Source organism: Ranitomeya variabilis, chromosome 8 (assembly GCF_051348905.1).
Source record: "Ranitomeya variabilis isolate aRanVar5 chromosome 8, aRanVar5.hap1, whole genome shotgun sequence".
NCBI lineage: Eukaryota > Metazoa > Chordata > Amphibia > Anura > Dendrobatidae > Ranitomeya > Ranitomeya variabilis.
In genome coordinates, this window is record NC_135239.1 from 165,457,157 (window position 1) to 165,473,646 (window position 16,490).

Consider the following 16,490-nt stretch of genomic DNA (forward strand, 5'->3'; position numbering starts at 1 on the left):
ACTCTGACTCCCAACTCTCGACTCTGACTCCCGACTCTGACTCCCAACTCTGACTCTGACACCCAACTCTGACTCCCAACTCTGACTCCCGACTCTGACTCCCGACTGACTCCCAACTCTCGACTCTGATTCCTGACTCAGACTCCCGACTCTGACTCCCGACTCCCTACTCTGACTCCCGACTTCCTACTCTGACTCCTGACTCTGACTCCCGACTCTGACACCCAATTCTGACTCTGACTCCCGACTCTGACTCCCAACTCTGACTCCCGACTCTGACTCCTAACTCTGACTCCCCTACTCTGACTCCTGACTCTGACTCCCGACTCTAACTCCTGACTCTGACTCCCGTCTCTGATTCCCGACTCTGACTCTGACTCCCAACTCTGACTCCCAACTCTGACTCCAGACTCTGGCTCCCCTACTCTGACTCCTGACTCTGACTCCCGACTCTGATTCCTGACTCTGACTCCCGACTCTGATTCCTGACTCTGACTCCCAACTCTCGACTCTGACTCCCGACTCTGACTCCCGACTCTGACACCCAACTCTGACTCCCAACTCTGACTCCCGACTCTGACTCCCGACTGACTCCCAACTCTCGACTCTGATTCCTGACTCAGACTCCCGACTCTGACTCCCGACTCCCTACTCTGACTCCCGACTTCCTACTCTGACTCCCGACTCTGACTCCCAACTCTGACACCCAATTCTGACTCCTGGCTCTGATTCCCGACTCTGACTCTTGACTCCCGACTCTGACTCTTGACTCCCGACTCTGACTCCCAATCCTGACTCCCAACTCTCGACTCTGACTCCCGCCTCTGACTCCCGCCTCTGACTCCTGACTCGGACTCCCGACTCTGACTCCCGACTCTGACTCCCGACTCTGACTCCTGACTCTGACTCCCGACTCTGACTCCTGACTCTGACTCTGACACCCAACTCTGACTCTGACTCCCAACTCTGACTCCCGACTCTGACTCCCTACTCTGACTCCCAACTCTCGACTCTGATTCCCTACTCTGACTCCAGACTCTGACTCCCGACTTACTACTCTGACTCCCGACTCTGACTCTCAACTCTGACTCCTGACTCTGACTCCCGACTCTGACACCCAATTCTGACTCTGACTCCCGGCTCTGATTCCCGACTCTGACTCTTGACTCCCGACTCTGACTCCTGCCTCTGACCCTGCCTCTGACTCCCGACTCTGACTCCCGACTCTGACTCCCGACTCCTGACTCTGACTCCCGACTCTGACTCCCGACTCTGACTCCCGACTCCGACTCCCGACTCCCTACTCTGACTCCAGACTCTGACTCCCAACTTCCTACTCTGACTCCCGACTCTGACTCCCAACTCTGACTCCTGACTCTGACTCCCGACTCTGACTCTGACACCCAATTCTGACTCTGACTCCCGGCTCTGATTCCCGACTCTGACTCTTGACTTCCGACTCTGACTCCCGCCTCTGACCCCGCCTCTTACCCCGCCTCTGACTCCCGACTCTGACTCCCGACTCGGACTCCCGACTCCTGACTCTGACTCCCGACTCTGACTCCCGACTCTGACTCCCGACTCTGACTCTGACACCCAACTCTGACTCTGACTCTCAACTCTGACTCCCGACTCTGACTCCTGACTCTGACTCCCTACTCTGACTCCCATCTCTCGACTCTGATTCCCGACTCTGACTCCCGACTCTGACTCCCGGCTCCCTACTCTGACTCCCGACTGTGACTCCTGACTCTGACTCCCGACTCTGACTCTGACACCCAATTCTGACTCTGACTCCCGGCTAGGATTCCCAACTCTGACTCTTGACTCCCAACTCTGACTCCCGACCCTGACTCCCAACTCTCGACTCTGACTCTCGACTCTGACCTCCGACTCTGACTCCCAACTCTGACTCCCGACTCCCTACTCTGACTCACGACTCCCTACTATGACTCCCGACTCTGACTCCAGACTCTGACTCCAGACTGATTCCCGACTCTGACACCCAATTCTGACTCTGACTCCCGACTTTGATTCCCGACTCTGACTCTCGACTCCTGACTCTGACTCCCGACACCTGACTCTCGACTCTGACTCGCGACTCTGACTCCCAACTCCCGACTCTGACTCCCGACTCTGACTCCCGACTCTGACTTTGACTCCCGACTCTGACTTTGACTCCTGACTCTGACTCCCAACTCCCGAGTCTGACTCCCCACTCTGACTCCCGACTCTGACTCCCGACTCTGACTCCCAACTCCCGACTCTGACTCCCCACTCTGACTCCCAACTCTGACTCCTGACTCCCTATTCTGATTCCCGACTCTGATTCTGACTCTCGACTCTGACTACTGACTCCCTATTCTGACTCCCGACTCTGATTCTGACTGCCAACTCTGACTCTGACTCCCGACTCTGAATCTGATTCCCGACTCGGACTCCCGATTCTGACTTCTGACTCCCGACACCCGACTCTGACTCCCAACTTCCGACTCTGATTTCCGACTCTGGCTCTGAATCCTGACTCTGACTCTGACTTCCGACTCTGACTCCCGACATCCGACTCTGACTCCCAACACCCGACTCTGACTCCCGACTCTGACTCCTGACTCTGACTCTGGCTCCTGACTCTGACTCCCGGCTTTGACTCCCGACTCTGACTCCCGACACCCGACTCTGACTCCCGACTCTGACTCCCGACTTTTACTCCTGACTCTTACTCCTGACTCTTACTCCTGACTCTTACTCCTGACTCCCGACTCTGACTCTGACTCCCGACTCTGACTCCCGACTCTGACTCCCGACTCTGACTCCCAACTTTGACTCCCGACTCTGACTCCCGACTCTGACTTCTGACTGACTCCCGACTCTGACTCCCAACTCCCAACTCTGACTCTGACTCCCGACGCTGTCTCTGACTCCCAACTCTGTCTCTGACTCCCAACTCCCTAGTCTGACTCCCCACTCTGACTCCCAACTCTGACTCCCGACTCTGACTCCCAACTCCCGACTCTGACTCCCCACTCTGACTCCCAACTCTGACTCCTGACTCCCTATTCTGATTCCCGACTCTGATTCTGACTGCCAACTCTGACTCTGACTCCCAACTCTGAATCTGATTCCCGACTCTGATTTCCGAATCTGGCTCTGAATCCTGACTCTCGACTCTGACTCCCAACTCTGACTCCCGACTCCTGACTCCCGACTCTGACTCCCGACTCTGACTCCCAACTCCCGACTCTGACTCCCGACTCTGTCTCCCTACTCTGACTATCTACTCTGACTCCCTACTCTGACTCCCGACTCTGACTCCCGACTGACTACCGACTCTGACTACTGACTCTGATTCCCGACTCTGACTTCTGACTCTGACTTCCGACTCTAACTACCGACTCTGTCTCTGACTCCCAACTCTGTCTCTGACTCCCGACTCTGACTCCCGACTCTGACTCTCGACTCTGACTACCGACTCTGACACCCAATTCTGACTCCCGACTCTGACGCCCGACTCTGACTCTCGACTCCCTACTCAGACTCCTGACTCTGACTCCCTACTCTGACTCTGACTCCCGAGTCTAACTCTGACTCCCGACTCTGACTCTGATTCCCGACTGACTCCCGACTGACTCGCGACTCCCGACTCAGACTCACAACTCTGACTCCCGACTCCTGACTCTGACTACCGACTCTGACTCCCGACTCTGACTCCCGACTCTGACTCCCGACTTTGTCTCTGACTCCTGACTCTGACTCCCGACTCTGACTCTGACTCCCGACTCTGACTCCCAACTCTGACTCCCGACTCTGACTCCTGACTCTGATTTCTGACTCCCGACTCTAACTACCGACTCTGTCTCTGACTTCCAACTCTGTCTCTGACTCCCGACTCTGACTCTCGACTCTGACTCCCGACTCTGACTCCCGACTCTGACACCCAATTCTGACTCCCGACTCCCGACTCTGTCTCTGACTCCTGACTCTGACTCCCGACTCTGACTCCCGACTCTGACACCCAATTCTGACTCCCGACTCCTGACTCTAACTCTCGACTCCCTACTCAGACTCCCTACTCTGACTCTGACTCCCTACTCTGACTCTGACTCCCGAGTCTGACTCTGACTCCCGACTCTGCCTCTGATTCCTGACTGACTCGCAACTCCAGACTCTGACTCCCGCCGACTCTGACTACCGACACCCGACTCTGACTCCTGACTCTGATTTCCGACTCTGACTCCCGATTCTGACTCCCGACTCTGACTTCCGACACCCGACTCTGACTCCCAACTCCTGACTCTGACTTCCAACTCTGACTGACTCCCGACTGTGACTCCAGACTCTGACTCTGACTCCCGACTCTGAATTCCGACTCTGACTCCCGACTCTGACTCTGACTCCCGACTCTGACTCTGACTCCCGACTCTGACTCCCGACTCTGACTGCTGACTCCCGTCTCTGACTCCGACTCCTGACTCTGACTCCCGACTCTGACTCCCAACACCTGACTCTGACTCCCGACTCTGACTCCTGACTCCCGACTCTGACTTCCGACTCTGACTCCCGACTCTGACTCCCGACTCTGACTCCCAACTCTGACTCTGACTTCCGACTCTGACTCCAGACTCTGACTCTCGACTCTGACTCCCGATTCTGAATTCCGACTCTGACTCTGACTCCCGACTCTGACTCCCGACTCTGCCTCTGATTCCCGACTGACTCGCGACTCCAGACTCTGACTCCCGCCGACTCTGACTACCGACACCCGACTCTGACTCCTGACTCTGATTTCCGACTCTGACTCCCGACTCTGACTCCTGACTCTGACTTCAAACACCCGACTCTGACTCCCGGCTCTGACTTCCGACACCCGACTCTGACTCCCAACTCCCGACTCTGACTTCCAACTCTGACTGACTCCCGACTGTGACTCCAGACTCTGACTCTGACTCCCGACTCTGAATTCCGACTCTGACTCCCGACTCTGACTCCGACTCCTGACTCTGACTCCCGACTCTGACTCCCGACACCTGACTCTGACTCCTGACTCTGACTCCCGACTCTGACTCCTGACTCCCGACTCTGATTTCCGACTCTGACTCTGACTCCCGACTCTGACTCCTGACTCTGACTCCCAACTCTGACTCCCAACTCTGACTCCCAACTCTGACTCCAGACTCTGACTCTCGACTCTGACTCCCGATTCTGAATTCCGACTCTGACTCTGACTCCCGACTCTGACTCCCGACTCTGACTTCCGACTCTGACTGCTGACTCCCGACTCTGACTGCTGACTCCCGACTCTGACTCTGACTCCCGACTCTGACTCCCGACTCTGACTACCGACTCTGACTCCTGACTCTGACTCCCGACTCTGACTTCCGACTCCCGACTCTGACTCCCGACTCTGACTCCCGACACCCGACTCTGACTTCCGACACCCGACTCTGACTCCCGACACCCGACTCTGACTCCCGACTCTGACTCCCAACTCCTGACTCTGACTTCCGACACCCGACTCTGACTCCCAACTCCCGACTCTGACTCCCAACTCTGACTCTGACTTCCGACTCTGACTCCAGACTCTGACTCTCGACTCTGACTCCCGATTCTGAATTCCGACTCTGACTCTGACTCCCGACTCTGACTCTGACTCCCGACTCTGACTCCCGACTCTGACTGCTGACTCCCGACTCTGACTGCTGACTCCCGACTCTGACTCTGACTCCCGACTCTGGCTCCCGACTCTGACTACCGACTCTGACTCCTGACTCTGACTCCCGACTCTGACTCTGACTCCTGACTGACTCCCGACTCTGACTCCGACTCGTGACTACAGAGGGGCCGAATGTGCCAAAGTGGCTACCAAGTGACTACCGAGGTGCCGAATGTGCCAAAGTGGCTACCAAGTGGCTGAAGTGGATAACGAGGTGCCGTGCCGAATGTGCCAAAGTGGCTATCAAGTGGCCAAAGTGGCTACCGAGGGGCTGTGTGCACCAAAGTGGCTGCCAAGAATTCCTGCATTCCTGTTCTTCACAAGTGTCCGGACCCCGTTCATTTCATTATAGTGGGTCCCAGGGTTCCCTTGAAGCAAATGGTGGTGACATCACACAGGTCCTTTAGCCTGCACCCAATATTATATGATGGTGACATCACTACATCACTCCCATTGGCTGCATATACAACCCATCACAGGTTGTGCGATCGCTGTACACAACATTCATATTCTAACTTTACAGCAGTGTATCAGGTGTCGACTGTAAGAAAGTAAAGCTGGCAGCGCTGTTCAAGCACCATGTATTTTCTCCAGGAAATGCCCATCTAGTTATTATTTAATATTCCGGGACATCTATTGCGTTTACTTTAATTTTTCATGACACGTATTATAATTCTTATTTTTGGTAATAAATACAATGTAACCACAACTAGTTCTGCTGTCGTTCTTCTCTGGGATTATTAGATTACACAATTACTAGTGATGATTATAGATGCTACTTCTCCATATTCTATGATGATCTGGAGCTCAACCTGACAGGTCCCCGTCCATCATCCACTCTCCAGTGTTTATGCTCATCCTATAAGTCTGCAGCAGGGATGTAACTGGAGTCTTAGGGCCCCGGGGCAAGTTTTGGACCTGCCCACACCCCCAGAACCACCAAGTTGTTGCTTTCATGTGTGGGCCTCGGTCAATCTGCTTAAATCTGTAAGGATATATGTGTTTCTTCAGATGTATGGACTCTTGTAGCATTCTAGATCTAGATCCTATAAAGACAATTGTGTTCGCCCTCTCATGTAACAATGTCTCCCATCCTAACATCTTTCTGTAATAATGTCCCTCATCCTAAGTCACTTCCCGGTATAATGTCCCCATCTTGTAATAATGTCCTTCATCCTAGGCCCCTTCCTGTTACAATGTTCCCCACCTTGGTATAATTTCCCTCATTCTGGGCCCCTTTTACTTGTTTAAATAATGCCCCCCATCCTATAAAAATCTACCCCATCCTAGTATATTGTCCCCCATTCTGGGTCACCTTACTGGTATAATGACACCCATCCTGGTATAATGTCCACCATCCTGAGCCCCTTTCTTGTGTAATGTCTTCCCTCCTGCGCCCCTTCCTGTATAATGACCCCCAAACTGGTATCATGACCCTATCCTGGTATAATGACTCCCACGCTGGGCCCCATTTAGGTATAATGACCGCCATACTGGACCCTTCTTTGTATAATTTCCCCATCCTGAGCCCCTTCCTGGTATAATGTCCGTCTTGCTGCTCTTTTCCAAAACATTAGAAAAAATAAACATTTAATTTTACCTTTTTCCGCTCCCACGACACGGGGGGTATCCTCTTCTATAGCCTGTAGCTGAGTTCGGCATGACAACTATGGATCATGGATGATGTCACTGCAATGCGTCGCTCGTGACGGGCACACCAATGTCAGCTGCCAGCCTCTGATTGGCCAGTGGCGTGTATTGCAGTACAGTTTGCCCGCAGGTCTGTGGATCACAATGCACTTCAGACTGAAGTAGGAAATGGCATTTTTAAGTCACTTTTCTTTATTCGTCGTACATTATTTAAGCTTTTGTGCCAAATTCCTCAAAATAGCACACGGGTTATGAATTTTGTGTCAAATCAATGCAGCTCACCTTTTTTGTCTTTAAAGGTGTTTTTACAACTTTTTTAGAGCAAAAAAATAGCATGATCTGATAAAATGTCGCAAAATATACAGAAAATAATCAGGTGTACAAAAAACTACTCCGAGCTGTGGATCAGGGATTGGAGGACATTTGCACACAAAGTTTGTGACTTTTTAAAAAGTCACAATTGATCAGTCAGTCGCAAACATCTGAGAAACAAAAACTATGCCTGCAGAAGTGAACATAAGCAAAAATAGACAAACACATCAAAAATAGACTTAAAAAAATATGAGAATTAAAAAAATGAATTTGTCACAAATCAAAAATAGTTGGATAATTCCAAATAACAAAAACTAGACAAAAAAAATAAAACAAAACAAAACATTGCAAATGTAATAAGAAATTGGGCACTTAGTTTATTTTGTGTTAAAGGTTTGCCATCTAGTGGTAAAAATAAATATCTAATTGTAGAGGTGATGTGTGGCTTAAAGGGTTGTCCACTACCCGGACAGCATCTGTTCTGTGGTCAGCCCAGGAGAACTGGCCAAGGACAGAAGACCCCTGGTGTTCTGGGATTATAGGAGTGGACATGAAAAAAGTTTTTCGTATCGATCTATAAATGCAGATCCGTCATTTAGCTGCTTAGAAATTCGAGAAGTAATTTTAGCACAAAAGGATTTAGTTATTGGGGCCAACAGAATCCCACTTTTTCCTTTATCATCTGACACTTATTTCTCGTAAACTCATATCCTTGACTTCTCCTACAGTGAAATTCTACATTTCCCGCGTCTGACACTAAGGGGAGCCCTCTGGCTGTAGACAGTTTCCATTGAACCTGATATACTGAAATATCACTCGGTAATACATTGTGTCACCTTACCTAGTTGGGTTTTTTCGAATTGCTTTTTAACTTAAAAAGGCCGATTCTTTCTATACTGTCCCAGAGTTCAGAAGTTGTCGTTCTTGGTGCATTCTGTCCTTGCTTGAGCTTAGGGTAATTTTTTGTCTGGTTTATATTTTCTAATGACCTCATTGCTTTCTCAAAGTTGACAAAATTTCAATAAAATCAGAAGTTTATAAAAAAAAAAAAAGCAAAGAAAAGAATAAACATTCTGCAAGATGTTAGCAGTCAATTAATAGGAAAATATAGGGAGCACTATAAGCAGTGCATGTTTTTTGTGGATTTTTCCCGCTCTTGGTGCCTTTTTTTTATCATTTGTTACTACATTTATTAATTTATTCATCTTAAATCTCATTAACTGGACGCACTGATGCTGTTTAAAGGGAATCTCTCACCATTTTTTTGCTAACTCATATGAGAGCAGCATAATGTAGGATAAGAGACCCTGATTCCATCGATGTATCACTTAGTTTATTGGGTGCAGCAGTTGCGACACAATCAGAGTGCTTAGGAACAGCATGCAGCAGAGCTCAGGAAGTTAACCCCGCCCATACTGAGTCGCCCCACGGGCTAGAGGTACTCGGTACCGGGTCCTGCAGTTCACAGGGGGATGTCACGGTGGCTGCAACCCGGTCCGTGGCCCTGGGAACCCATGTAAAAGGGGGAAAGGTCTTTAAAGGGATAGAGTTTATGTTCGTGACGCCACCTGTGGTATTCGGTCAGGGTGACCGACACTGATTTAAGGGGTCCGCTGGGGTGATGTTATGGCAGCTAGATGGTATACCTTCCCACAGGTGAAGTGTATCCCGAGGGCTTCCCGGTGTGTAAATGGTGGGAGGCGCAGTGAAGAATGAGGACACAAGGTTGCAGTCTCTCTACCTTTACTGAAGACTCTGGCATCCACAGTCCAGGGCACCAGATCACAGGGCAGGCAGAGTCCGGCCGGTTTGGAGGCAAGTCCAGAGTCCCCTTGTCCAGGTGGAGAATAGAAGCCTTCCTTTGCGCTGTAGTGGTGTAGTCCCTTACTGCCTGTGGCTTCACATAAGGTCCTCACAGATGTTATCTCTCTCTGTCCCCCGGATAGGATAGGACAAAACCCGTATGACTGGTGACTTGAGCCTGTTTATAGGACCTCCTAGATGACCCGGCTCTGTGGGGTGTCACCGTGCCTACTGGGTGTAGGTGCGGACAGGTAACGTGCAATTAGGTGTCCTGCCGGTCTTTGATGTAAGGCGTAGAGGTCCTCGGTGTTCCGGCTACCGGCATTTCTGCGCCTCAGAAGGAGGCAGCCTGCTCGGGGCTGGTCCCCTTCTGGTATCCTCTCCTGTGCTTCCTCTCCTGCACGCTCCCTGAAACAATTCGGCCTTCTCTTTCTGGGAGCTGCAGCTCTGTAGGCATGCACAGCTCCTTGAACTTTCTATCCTCCGCAGACGGCTGTCTGGAACTAACTGAGCTGAGCTCAGCCAGCAACTAACTGTGTCCGGAACTGACTAACTTTCCCTACAGACCACCAGTTATCTATATATATAATTGTCTAAGGGTTTTTCCGTCTGTCTGTCTGTCTGTCTGTCTGTCTGTCTGTCTGTCTTTCTGTCTGTCTGTCTGTCTGTCTGTCTGTCCTGGAAATCACTCCATATAAGGTATGGTCTACAAACAGGATACCTTATATGGAGTGGTCGGCGGTTTGTAGACCATACCTTATATGGAGTGGTCGGCGGTTTGTAGACCATACCTTATATGGAGTGGTCGGCGGTTTGTAGACCATACCTTATATGGAGTGGTTGGCGGTTTGTAGACCATACCTTATATGGAGTGGTCGACGGTTTGTCGGGCGGCCTCGACCAATCAGAGATGGGCACAGCATGGCGACGATGATGTCATAATGGTTGCCATGGCGACGATGATGTCATAAAGGTTGCCTCGACCAATCAGCGACGGGCACAGTCTGCCGCGAATCACATACTACGGGGACATGCATATTCTAGAATACCCGATGCATTAGAATCGGGCCACAGTCTAGTATATATATATATATATATATATATATATATATATAGGGAGTGACCTAATTAATAGGAGCAGAAGCTCCCCCTGGTGGCCTGGAGTGTGAAGTGTTGCATGTTTTTGGTACCTGGATGCAGCTATCCTTCCTTGCCTCCAAATGGAGCATCACTCTCCCCTGGAGGAAAGCAATACCACTGTGACGACCAGGAGCCTGGGGCCCCACAATACCACAGCTAATCCCGCCCACATCATTCTCTCCATGTACATTGTCTATTGAAAGTGAGCTGCTTATCACAGGAGGGGCATGGTTGGACTAACAGAACACAGTTTGATAAGTGACACATCGTTGAAATCTATTCTGGGGACAGGTTCTCTTTACAGAGGAGCTGTGACAACTCTCCACATTTCTGTTTTAGTGAAATCTTGCATCACACATGAAATGTCAATTCTGGAGCATGCTGGATTGGACAGTGTCAGTGTTTAGGTAGGGCTGGTTTTAAACAAAGTGGGGCCCTGGGCAAAAGTCTAAAGTGGGGCCCCAAATGCTAACATGTTGCACCATCATAGAAACATTTCCTTTGTATTTACATGTGCTGAGTTCAGGCCGTTCAATGAGTGTTATGGACAATACTGAAGTCGTTCGCAGCTTGCTTCCCGGCCTCTTTACTCCGGCTGTGGAAGAATGATGAGCAAAGAACAATCATTAGTAGATCAATCTGTCCCCATACAGTCTCATGTTATCAGCAGCACATCTGCAGTTTACACCGGTGATGTGCTGCTGAGAACAAGGATTTCTGTTACGGCATAAACAATCCAATCATTCAATGAATAGGCAGCATTTTTCTATTAGCAAAACAACACAGAGGTAGGAAAAAAGACCTACAGAGTATATGTATAGGCATACTGCGGTGGGACCTCTGCAGGCAGCTGGTGATAGTGACATGTAAGTGAAGCTCTTCTACTCTAGTTCCCCTTCTGTTTTATATGTGTTATGGAAAGCTATATCCAATTGATTACAGTATATTTAGAGGGTCATGCTACATTTATTTTATACCTCTTATGCATTTCACCTACTGCACATGCCTATGTTCCTCTGCATGTGTGTTCAGCAGCCTCTGTGTTTTACTATTTGTATACCTTGTGTCCTAAGTTAATAAAGTATTTTTATTGGATGCATATACTCTGTAGGTATTTTTTCCTATCTCTGTGTTGTTTTGCTAATACACACCCCATAGTCCTCAATATTGTATAATCCATCTCCTAGCCCTCCATATTGTATAGTTCACTCCCATAGTCATCCTGTCATGATCCATTTTTGGATTTGTGGAAGCTCTGGTTCCACTGTTTTAAATGTAGCTTTTTTCTTTTCAAACCAGAGAAGTTAATGTCAGTTTCCCCGTTGGCAGCCTGCTGCAACTGCACAGTTTCCAGGTCAGCTGATGTGGGTGGTGACCACTCCCACCATCCTTTAAATGGTCACCTGATGCATCAGCTGACTGTTGGTGATAGAGTATGGAGACCAGCCTTGCAGTTGCAGCTCTCTGGTGTCAGCTACTTCTGTGTCATCTGCAGTGTGCAGCTTGGCAGCGGTGTCTAGAAGCTAAGTGTTGTGTTTATACCTGTGGTGAGGCTAGTGCCCTTGCCAGCCAGTGCACTAGCCAGGGCAGTGCAAGGTGACAGCGAGGGACGAGGTTCATGACAGCGGCAGGGGGAAGGACCCGCTTAGGGCGTTAGGGGAGTGCAGGGACAGGTTCAGGTTGGAGCTCAGGAGGTGTCCCATCCATCATTCCATATTTGTAGGGCATTCCTCTCCCCTATACCATTCCATTGTGTGTGTGTTGTGCTGTCCAATGACCGACCCCCTGGTGGGACTGTGACACCTCCATATAGTACAATGCACTTCCCATAGTATAATGCACACCATAGTCTTTCATACAGCATAATGCATTCCCCATAGAGCTCCATACAGTATAATGCACTCCCCATAGTCCGCCATACAGTATAATGCATTCCCCATAGTCCTCCATACAGTATAATGCACCCCCATAGTCCTCAATACAGTATAATACAGCATAGTTCTTGATATTAATGCAGCCCCCATATAGTTCTTGATATAGCAGAATGCAGCCCCATAGAATATAATGAAGTCCCATAGGGTATAAAGTATAATGCAGCCCCATAGAGTATAGAGTATAATGCAGCACCATAGAATAAAATGCAGCTCCATTGAGTAAAATGCCACCCCATAATGTATCATGCAGCCCCATAGAGTACATATAGTATAATGCGGCCCATAGAGTACATATAGTAGAATACACACCCCTTAGTCCTCCAGTATTATGGCCACCACATACTCACTGATTTAATAAAAATGCAATACTCTCCTCATTCCCTCACTGCTCCAGTCTCTGCAACAAGTCTCCTCAGTAGCTCCTCTGTCTCGCACAGCGTGGAGCTCTGACAAACGCTCTCTCCTCCATTATTGCTTTTCAACTGTATCGGCATCTATGATGCCGATACAGTTGAACGCACGATGCGGGGGGAGGGGTGAGTGCTGGCCCCCTCTCACTCACAGGCCCCATAATGGCCCCGTGGTGTGTCGCTATTAGCTGCATGCCACTGGCGGGGGCCCCTGGGGGAGTGGAGGCCCTAGGCAAATGCCTAGTTCGCCTGCCCCTAATGCTAGCCGCCCTGTGTTTAGAGACACACTCCCAGCAGTCATACATTATCAGGAGGATCAACAGAGAAACTATACAATGCATTGTTTTAATAAAAGATGCTCCAGAACTTATTTCATGACATATCAAGTATTTATCATAACAGATATGTCAGAAGAGCTGCTTCTAATATCATATTGGCACAATGCATTGTTTTAATAAAAGATGCTCCAGAACTTATTTCATGACATAACATATCAAGTATTTACCATAACAGATATGTCAGAAGAGCTGCTTCTAATATCATATTGGCTACATTCCAATAAACTGTGATTTATAGACTTTTTCCAACTATGTGCTAAAAGTTTTTCTGATTTATATAATAAAACGAAAAGTGCCTTTCTGATTTAATATTGGTAATTCCAAGGTGCTGGCATAAGAAGAGGATGCTTACGCTGCTGTCCACCGTCTTTCTGGACTAATACTGGAAATACTAGGGGTGCTGATGTAAGAAGATGCTGCTCACACTGCTGTCTATCTGATCTAATACTGGAGATTCCTGGGGTGCTGACATAGGAAGAGGCTGCTCACACTGCTGTTGAACCTGTCTATCTGATCTAAGACTGAACATACCAAGAGTGCTGAAGCAAGAAGAGGCTGCTCACACTGCTGTCCACCTTGTCTATCTAATCTAATATTGGAGATACCAGGGGTGCTGGGGTAAAAAGAGACTACTAACATTGCTGTTTTCCTGTCTATCTGATCTAATACTGAAGATACCATGGGTGCTGAGGTAAGAAGAGGCTGCTCACACTGCTGTCCACTATGACTTTCTGAAAGTTAAGTGCATGCTGTGAACTATAACTATTAGTGATGAGCGAGTATGCTCGGTGCTCGGGTTTTCCAGAGCACGCTCAGGTGGTCTCCAAGTATTTATGACTGCTCGGAGATTGTTTCCCTTGCCACAGCTGGATGATTTGCAGCTACTAGACAGCTTGATTACATGTGGGGATTCCCTAGCAACTAGGCAACCCCCACATGTACTCAGGCTGGCTAGCAGCCGTAAATCATCCAGCTGTGGCAAGGAAAACTAAATCTCTGAGCAGTCATAAATACTAGGAGACCACCCGAGCGTGCTCTGGATAACCCGCGCACCAAGTATACTCGCTCATCACTAATAACTATCTGATCAAATACTGGTGATATCAGGAGTGCTGAGGCAAGAAGAGACCACTCAGACTGCTGTCCACCCTGTCTTTCTGATCTAATACTGTAGATAGCAGGAGTGCTGACATCAGAAAAGACTGCTCACACCGCTGTCCACCCTTTCTATCTGATCTAATACTGTAGATACCAGGAGTGCTGGGGTAAGAAGAGGCTGCTCACACTGCTACCCACTTTGTCTGATCTCATACTGGAGATAGCATGTAAGGCTACTCTGCTAACACTACTGCATGGTATGAGGACATCAGATCAGACAGTTCTGAAATCCTGTGCATTCTCTTTTAAGGTCCAGGCTCAGAACGCTTCTGTCATGCATAGTGAGTTGAGATATACTGTATACAACTCAGCCTCACCAAGCATACTGTGCATGATCATGATCTAGCCCGTGTGTGCCACTTCTGCTCCAGACCATATTCATTTGCAGTTAGTTTGGTGAGACTGGGATGTATACAGCTTGACTCAGTCACTACGCTTGACAGATCCCAGACTCTAAAAAAAGCATGACCAGAGTTTCAGAAATGTCTGCTCTGATGTCACCACACCATGGAGAAATCAATAGAGAATTGGTGTGTGTTTAAATAGATGTCAGTGATTCAGCCAGGATGCTGGTTCACCTAGATGAGTTGGAGTAAAGGTTTTTCACACAAGTAGAAACATTTTTATTTTATAACTATGTCACAACAACTAGTTGTACAGCTTTACAGAGCTGCGTAGGCAGTCATATTCTTATCTGCTAAAGCTACATTTCTAAGTCGCGCTTGGCTTTCCTCCGTTCTGCAGACCTGTTTCCCTCCTCTCAGAGTTATTATCAAGCTAATCTAAGTATAAAATTCAACTTCTGCATCTTCTGTGCACTCTCTTTATATTCTGCCATCCACATCAGTATAGCTGCAGTTTGGTTTTACATCACTAGCTGGTTCCAGCAGAGCTCAACTCTCCTACAATCCTCCATAACAGCAGTGCAGAGCTGTGTTTCTTCCCTGCAGGATGGGACTCTGCATACAGGGGACAGCAAGAAGGATTAATCTGGCTCAAACCGTATTTGGTTAGCTAACCATGCCCACTTTCCGACACACTTTTTTTCAGTGCCAAAAGTGAAGTAAAAATAGCAAAATGTTCTAAACTTATGCCCACAAACTACACACGACAAAATGTTGTGACATTTTGGCACTAAAAAACTGGGACAAAAACCTGTTTACAGGAATTTATAATTTTACTATACAAAAATAACATTTATTTGCTAAAAGTGGTTTACCCCTTCAAGCTCTAATTCAATGAAAACAAAACAAAACACTGCGTTACAAAACTGAAGTCGAACACTTGTAGGAACACTAATCACTAAATTTTTCTCACTTGAAAATACTTATTATCTGCTTGTTTCAGTTACTGATGGAGTGTGATACAATAAGAAAAGTTGTATTGGACTGGTTTTTCGGGTTTGCTAATTAGCAGTTATAATATGGTAATTATAATATATCTAAGTGTCGATGACGTTATGAAATATTTAATTGTTAATGATATTTGTTAGAATTTAAGAAATAAATCCTTGTAAGTAAAGGAGGAAGAGTATCGTATGCTTAATGATATCAATGGTTGTATGTCATCTCGTCTTCACTAACACATAAAATAGGGAGCGGTGAACCAAAACTACTTTTTCCAGGCAGTAAAGAGTGACAGTTCACCGGGGCAATAAAGCTGACTAGTGACAATACAGGGCTGACTGCAGGGACGATGGGCTGCAGTGTTGTTATGCTGCTTGAATACCATGTTGCAATCCTGTTTATTAGCAGGTGCGATCCATTTTTTATTGTTTAAGTGAGGCAACCCTACTCATATCCTGTGTGATCTTTCCATCTGAACTCCTGGGTGAATGAAGCAAACACAACAGGAAAGGACACTGCCCTTGTTGAGTTTCACACGGCCATAAATGCAGCGTGTTCTGGCCCGACCTCTCAGTATATACAAATCCTTCAGAGATAGACACATACTGTAAATCCGGCTTCCTTATAAACACTGAGTTATATTCCAGACCTTTCACTAGCACAATCCCTCAGCGGATGATGGGGTAGTA